General features: G+C 46.1%; 1 long non-coding RNA gene across 1 annotated transcript; it reads right to left on the bottom strand.

The window, feature by feature from the left end:
- Nucleotides 1-3,600: 3,600 nt before the first annotated feature.
- Nucleotides 3,601-5,212, bottom strand: LOC136791016 (uncharacterized). The gene is made up of 2 exons (XR_010832101.1): nt 4,527-5,212; nt 3,601-3,901 (listed from the first exon to the last, which is right to left on the bottom strand). It is a non-coding gene; the product is annotated as an uncharacterized lncRNA (long non-coding RNA).
- Nucleotides 5,213-6,335: the final 1,123 nt, after the last annotated feature.

Below are 6,335 nucleotides of genomic sequence, written 5' to 3'. Positions count from 1 at the left end.
TGGGCTCCCTGCAGGGCTCCTCCTGCAGCTCTGGCTCTGCAAAAGTCTCCAAATTTCTCTCTACCTAAATAATTCTGACAAAATGTCTGTCGCTATGGCAACAAGGGAAAACAAATTGATTCGAGAGGTGTCTGATATTCGTAATGCATAGAAATTATGGTTACCATGGCAACGTGATTTATAAATGAATTAGAATATTTAGCAAACAATTAGCAACTGAAACTTCTCGGAAGAGATGTGAGTCTCAGCATGGCTCTGAGCATCACCAGCCCTACTGAGCCCTCTCACCTGCCTGTATTCAAAGTACTCCAGCATCGAACTCCCAGGGATTTAAACTCAGTGGCCTTCTCGGAATGGGTGATTCAGGAATTTATCACGAAATTTGGAGGAAAACACCAAGTGACGCAGACCCGCATGACACAACCAGAGGCTCCAGCTCTGCCACCCAGGTACAACCCCTTCTGGGGTTCCCACCCACTGATACGTTCAAGCCCCACTGGTCTGGGGCAAGGAAACTTGCTTCTTCAGCTTGAGCAGCAGAACGTCATGACCTGAGGGGACACGAGGGGCCCTTTCCTACAGACACAGGCGAGCAGCGCAGTAGAGCTGCAGTAATGATGTTTCTCCCACCCAGCACCTCCACCCCTTGGAAGAGCAGGTTGGACTCAGAAGCCTTCACAGAGGAGCTAACAGCATTGTCCAGGAGCTGACACGTGCACCCAGGGGCAGGCAGGAGGCTGGTGTCCCGCACACACCCAGCCCTGGGTGAGGACCCGCAGTCTGGCAGCAGCCACACAGGCCTGGCAGCAGCCTGTGTGCCCCACGTGGAGGGCTTGTGATCTGTCACCTTCAGAAAGCCCCTCGCACTCCTTCTGAAGGTCACCACTTGCCCCATCCCTTCCCGTCCCAGACAAACACAACGCTTGCTCATCCTGTCCTTTGGAAGCCGCTTCTGCTCATCCAGGAGTTCGCATCCCCTTGCCCCGACACAAGGTCACCACCTGGAGGGTCCCTTTGTCAGAAGCACACATCGCACATAGCGGGGCAGGGCCGATTCCAACTGACCTGATCTGCCTCGATGCTGGAGAATCCCTTGGATGTCCAGAAACACGTCCCACTGGGGAAATGGGCTCGTATCCGTTTGTGTCTGTATCCACGAGGGAGGGCTGTGGTAGAGCAGGCTGCTAGGAGCTGGACAACAAGCACTTACTTTGGGTCAGAAAGCCAATTAGGTTCCAAGACAGCTATGTATATATGATAATATATGACAGCTATGCATATGACATATATGACATATATGACATATGACATATATATATGATATATATATATATGACAGCTATGTATATGTATAGTGTAATATAAACTCACTAAAGAGGAACCTACCAAAAACTTTAAGAGACAAAAATGTTGCCATGCTCCAGAAGCCCCTGAGCTACAGATTTAGCAGCATCTGCCGCGGGATGCTGCCAGAGCAGGGCTCAGCCAGCTGTGTCTGGCCAGGTCTGGTACGGCCTGCACTCCCGAGATGCCGATGGAGACCTACCACAAAATCCCCGGTGTTGGAACCACAGATCTGCAGTAGAGCAATAGCTACACAAGTGCTAAGAAATGAAACCCCTTCCCAGACCACGGCTGTCATGAGCAGCTGGCGTGCGGAAGGCACAGCTATAAGGATTCACGCTGCGGCTTGTTTCCTTTCATTTCACATTTACCTCCTATTCCTCTCAGCGAGGCAGGTCAGCTAGCAAATAACATCTTTTTCACAATATTCCCGTAACAGCCTAATGAAAAGCTTCACTCGCTAAACGTAGGGGCCTTTACCACAACCAAAACACAGCAAAATGACCAGTGCTGTTCTTGCTTTCACAAAAAGCAGCCAGCAGAGCACTTAACAGAACCGATGGCAATAAATGCATTTAAATGCACTCCTAAAAACTGGCACAGAAAGCACTTTTGGGATTCAGGAATCTAATAATTGGAAGGCATCCACACTGTGATTAGTCAGTGCTGCTAACACAGTGACAGGCCAATGCCCCATCCAAGGGGTAGGTAATGATTTTGTAAAAAACAAAACAAAACAAAAAAAAACTCCAATTTCTGACCCTCCAAAACCCAGTTCAAGCATCCCAATTCATTTAGCACTTTGCAGGGGTAACTACAAAGAGCAGAGCATCCCCCAGCCCCAGGAGGGCTCCTCCCCAGGAGATGCTGCAGGTGCTCTCTGCCTCGGCTCCTTTCCCAGGGAGACTTGTCAGTCCTGCCCCATGCTTGGAGCGCGCCAGAGTGGCTCAGATGCCTCTCTTTCATCAAAGCTGTTTTTGTAGATGTTACATGGTTGGAAACAAGGATTACAAACATGGGACTGCAAGTCCCCATCTTGAGATTAACACCTGAGTCAGAAGAAACAGGAAATATGAGATACATTTACAAGAGGGACATTGATGTTATCCAGCGATCACCATGACTCCTAATCTGTGCTACTGGTCTAACCCACAGAAGATTTCCATGGATATATGATCAGCAGTCTTACACCATTATATCAGGTTAAATTACAAGCAGATGACTTGTTTTTTTAGATTATTTACTGATTTTTAGGCAGTGATATTTGAGAATAGGGGACAGAATGCCATGCAGAAAACTCCTTGGAATGCAATTATTGTAGGAAAACATGATATAAAAATAAAACTAAACTGGCATGACTAAGATATAAATCCTCAATAAGAACTTTTTATGCATCAGTAAGCAGACAGGACTCTCAAGTAATTAAGATCTCTGTTTTTATAATCTTCTATACTATCTTTTGCTTTTGTATGAAGTACAAAAGAAAGCTTTGGGCTTTTGGAAGTGCAGAAAACATACAGGTTTATATTCATACGAACAGCAGTAGAGCTGATAATCCGACTTCTTTAATTTCCAGTACCTTATATCCCTAAAACTCCCCTCCAAGTTAAGTTTCTCTTCCCAGATCCCGAGTAGGCTTTCCACAGCCACACAGTTTTTCAAATGAAAGTTAAATTTCTTCCTTCTCAAGAAAAACATAACTTCACTTTAACCTTCAGAAGTTACAGCTATCACTGACCAGAAGAAACCATCTGGCAATATTTAAACAGGAAAAAAGTCGTTCAATCACGACACAAACATTTCAGTCCTATTATCAAACTGTGCATATATACATACATAATCATACCTATTAGAGCAACCAGTTTATACCAAGCAACCCAGTGACGCTAGTCTGTCTGCTCAATGAATATCCATGATCATGGGAAAATGTGTTTTTAACAACAGCTTACCAATTGTTATGCTCTAGATGAGTATTTGAAATATATGCTCTGCTATCTAGCTGAAGATAAGCTATGTGGTACTTGCTGAAATGATTGGACAAACTGATAAACTCTTTTGACATAAGTAGTTGTGCATACGCATTTAGAAACCTATTTTCACATTTTTTTCTCATAGTTGTATCATTTGTTTTCTGAGTGAAGCTTATTGTTGCATGCAAAACCTATTGCTGAAGCAGTCAGAGGAGGGTTGGGTTGAATTTAAATACCACAGTGAGCAGATAAGAAACTTCTGCATTCACGAAAATTGGCAAACCCAGAGTGATCACAGATTATATTTTCCAGGAAGATGGATTAAAATATTCTGATGCAGTTACAGCCAGCAGTTCACTTAATAGAGATTAGTAACAGCTTCTGCTCATTGCCGGATGCAAGTAAGGACAATGCTTCTTTATCAAACTGATTAAGTGAAATGACAGATGACTTCACGTGCAGTGAGATTCACCCAAAATATACATGGATCCAGGAACTTCCATAGCTGTCATGTCAGAGAGACAAATGGGCGAGCACAGAGAAGACACGTACCAGGAATTCAGACACGTGCACCGAGAAGCGCCAGGCTGCAAGAAAATATCCCCAGTCCACTGTGAATATACAAATAGGCTCCAGGCGATATAACTATTAACATTTCCTCTGTATTTTGTGCACTGCAGTTAAGATTGCATTCCCCTTCCAAACACACATCCTCAGGACATTTCATGCGGGAGCATCTCAATTCCCAGAAAGATGTTGCAGAAGGCTAGAAGATTAATGAATGAAAAAGAGTGTCTCTTGGTGGTAAAGAGCAGTCCACTCTAACCCTGAGAACAACACAAGCACCATGATGTGATGAATGCTGAGCAGAAACTGAGTACCAAAACCAAGACACAGAATCATGGAATCATAGAATATCCCGAGTTGGAAGGGACCCATAAGGATCATCAAGTCCAACTCCTGGCACCGCACAGGTCTACCCAAAAGTTTAGACCATGTGACTAAGTGCACAGTCCAAACGCTTCTTAAATTCAGATAGGCTTGGTGCAGTGACTGCTTCCCTGGGGAGCCTGTTCCAGTGTGCGACCACCCTCTCGGTGAAGAGCCTCTTCCTGGTGTCTAGATCTGAGAAAAGGTTCTGGTCCTGAAGCCACCCTGTTCTTGATCCTTGCAGACAACTAAAGCTTTGATATAGAATGAACTCTGACTTACGTTCTACAACACACTTGCAATGAAAGGGATAGGACAAAAAGATTGCTGGATCTTCTCAACCTCCTCTGAAAGGATTACTAGATCCTCCAGCCTGAAGTCAGCCTGATGTCAGCATGAAACCTTCTTGGTCCGCTGGGCTGTACAGATATCAACATTAAATTAAAACCCAAATTGCAGGAATTACCCTTAGATTATCACCTCAGTTCTCCCACGTGCAATTTAACTACCTAACACAGTTCAACTTGTCTGCCAAGCCATTTAAAGCTTTTGAAATGGAACCAGGCAGCAAATGGATCTGCTGCGGGTTACCCCGCTCGCTGCGCAGTGTACGTGTAAAGCACCATATTGGCAGTGTCAGCCTCCACCTGAACACGAAGCTGCTGACACAAAGCGTGCTTCCCAGCCAGCTCATGCTTCCAAGACGTCTGCATGTTAACAAGCCTTCTTAGCAGACGAACCGCCTCGAGGCACAAGAGGATCTGAGCTTGTGCCCATCTCGCTGTGCCGGCACCTGCTATTGCTGCTGTCCTGATAAGAGGCATAGCTTGGAAGGGAACTGTGCTGCAGCTGTTTGCTGGATCTGAAACACCACTGGGGAAAAACAAGGCTGGGGTCGGCCCCAATACCAGCATAAGGTTGCCTGTGTTTCTCAGGAAACAGCAGGGGCTTCACAGGCAGCGTTTCCTTACCAGTCCACAATGTGTTTTCCCACGAGTTCTTGAGCATTTTCCACTACTGAAGGACAAATTCCCTGAGTGTACAGCAGTAAGAGCTCTGGCAGATTATCCTGAGATTGGCCCTAGAAAAGGGTTGGAAAGGCAAGAGGCAGAGAAGCTGGGGGCAGCTGCAGTACTCAGCAGACAGGATTGTAAAGCACATATTGCATCTTGGCATGCCTGCACAATTAAAAAATATGTTGAAATGGCTGCTGAGAGAGGAATTAAAGCACAGGAGAGCAGACTGACATCTCCCAGGGCTGTTTGGAGCTCATCAAAATGATGGACTGGATTATAAGAAGCAATCTACACCGTTGCAGTCAACAAGACATGCATCTGGAGACCGTGCATTGAAAAACGACGTCATCAGGGTTCCCTAATGTCAAATTATCTAAGGGTGCTTTTGCAATTTTCCTGGTGAAATCAGAGATGCACACATCAAACTAAAAGACGTAAATATATGCTGGAAGTGTGCAACTGTTTCTTTCTCTGAGCATCCTCCCTTGTGTATTCCTTGCTAATCTCATTAGTAGACAAACCATCTGAAGATGGTGTAAGTATTAACTAATTCATGTGTGAAAGAAGAAAAACTGTGCCCGATACCAGAATCTGGCAGAGAGAGCCACTTGCTGAACAGGAGCCCGACAAAAGGCAGGGATGCCTCAGGGAAACCCGTCTGGCTATGGGTGGCTGGGCTTGAAGAGAGGCAAGGTGGAGAGGCAGGCGCAGCGACTGTCACTGAGAGGAGGACGTGGTGCACACTGCAGCGGGGCTGGGCGCTCACCTTCCTTGCAGAGGCTGGTAGAAACCCTAAGACCCTCTGACAACGAGACTTTGCAGTCTTCATCTTCAGACCAAGAAGAAAACAGTCTCTGGCAGCTTCTTGAGGCAGGAAGATGGGATGGTGAACAAAAGGCCTCTTGACTCAGGTTTCAGGCACACCTGTTGGGCTTGGAGCTCTGCCTCCGGAACGGCCAACGACACTGAGAAAGGGGGGCATGCTCCTGTCAGAGGATGCACTGATCCCATTGCGAAAAGGGCAAGGTCGAGGTGGAAGGAAAGAGGACATCCTTTGGCCTTGCTATTGCACTGG

This window comes from Anser cygnoides, chromosome 5, assembly GCF_040182565.1.
Source record: "Anser cygnoides isolate HZ-2024a breed goose chromosome 5, Taihu_goose_T2T_genome, whole genome shotgun sequence".
In the NCBI taxonomy this organism is placed as follows: domain Eukaryota; kingdom Metazoa; phylum Chordata; class Aves; order Anseriformes; family Anatidae; genus Anser; species Anser cygnoides.
The sequence above is the reverse complement of the archived record's forward strand: the minus strand, read 5'-3'. Positions and strand labels throughout refer to the sequence as shown.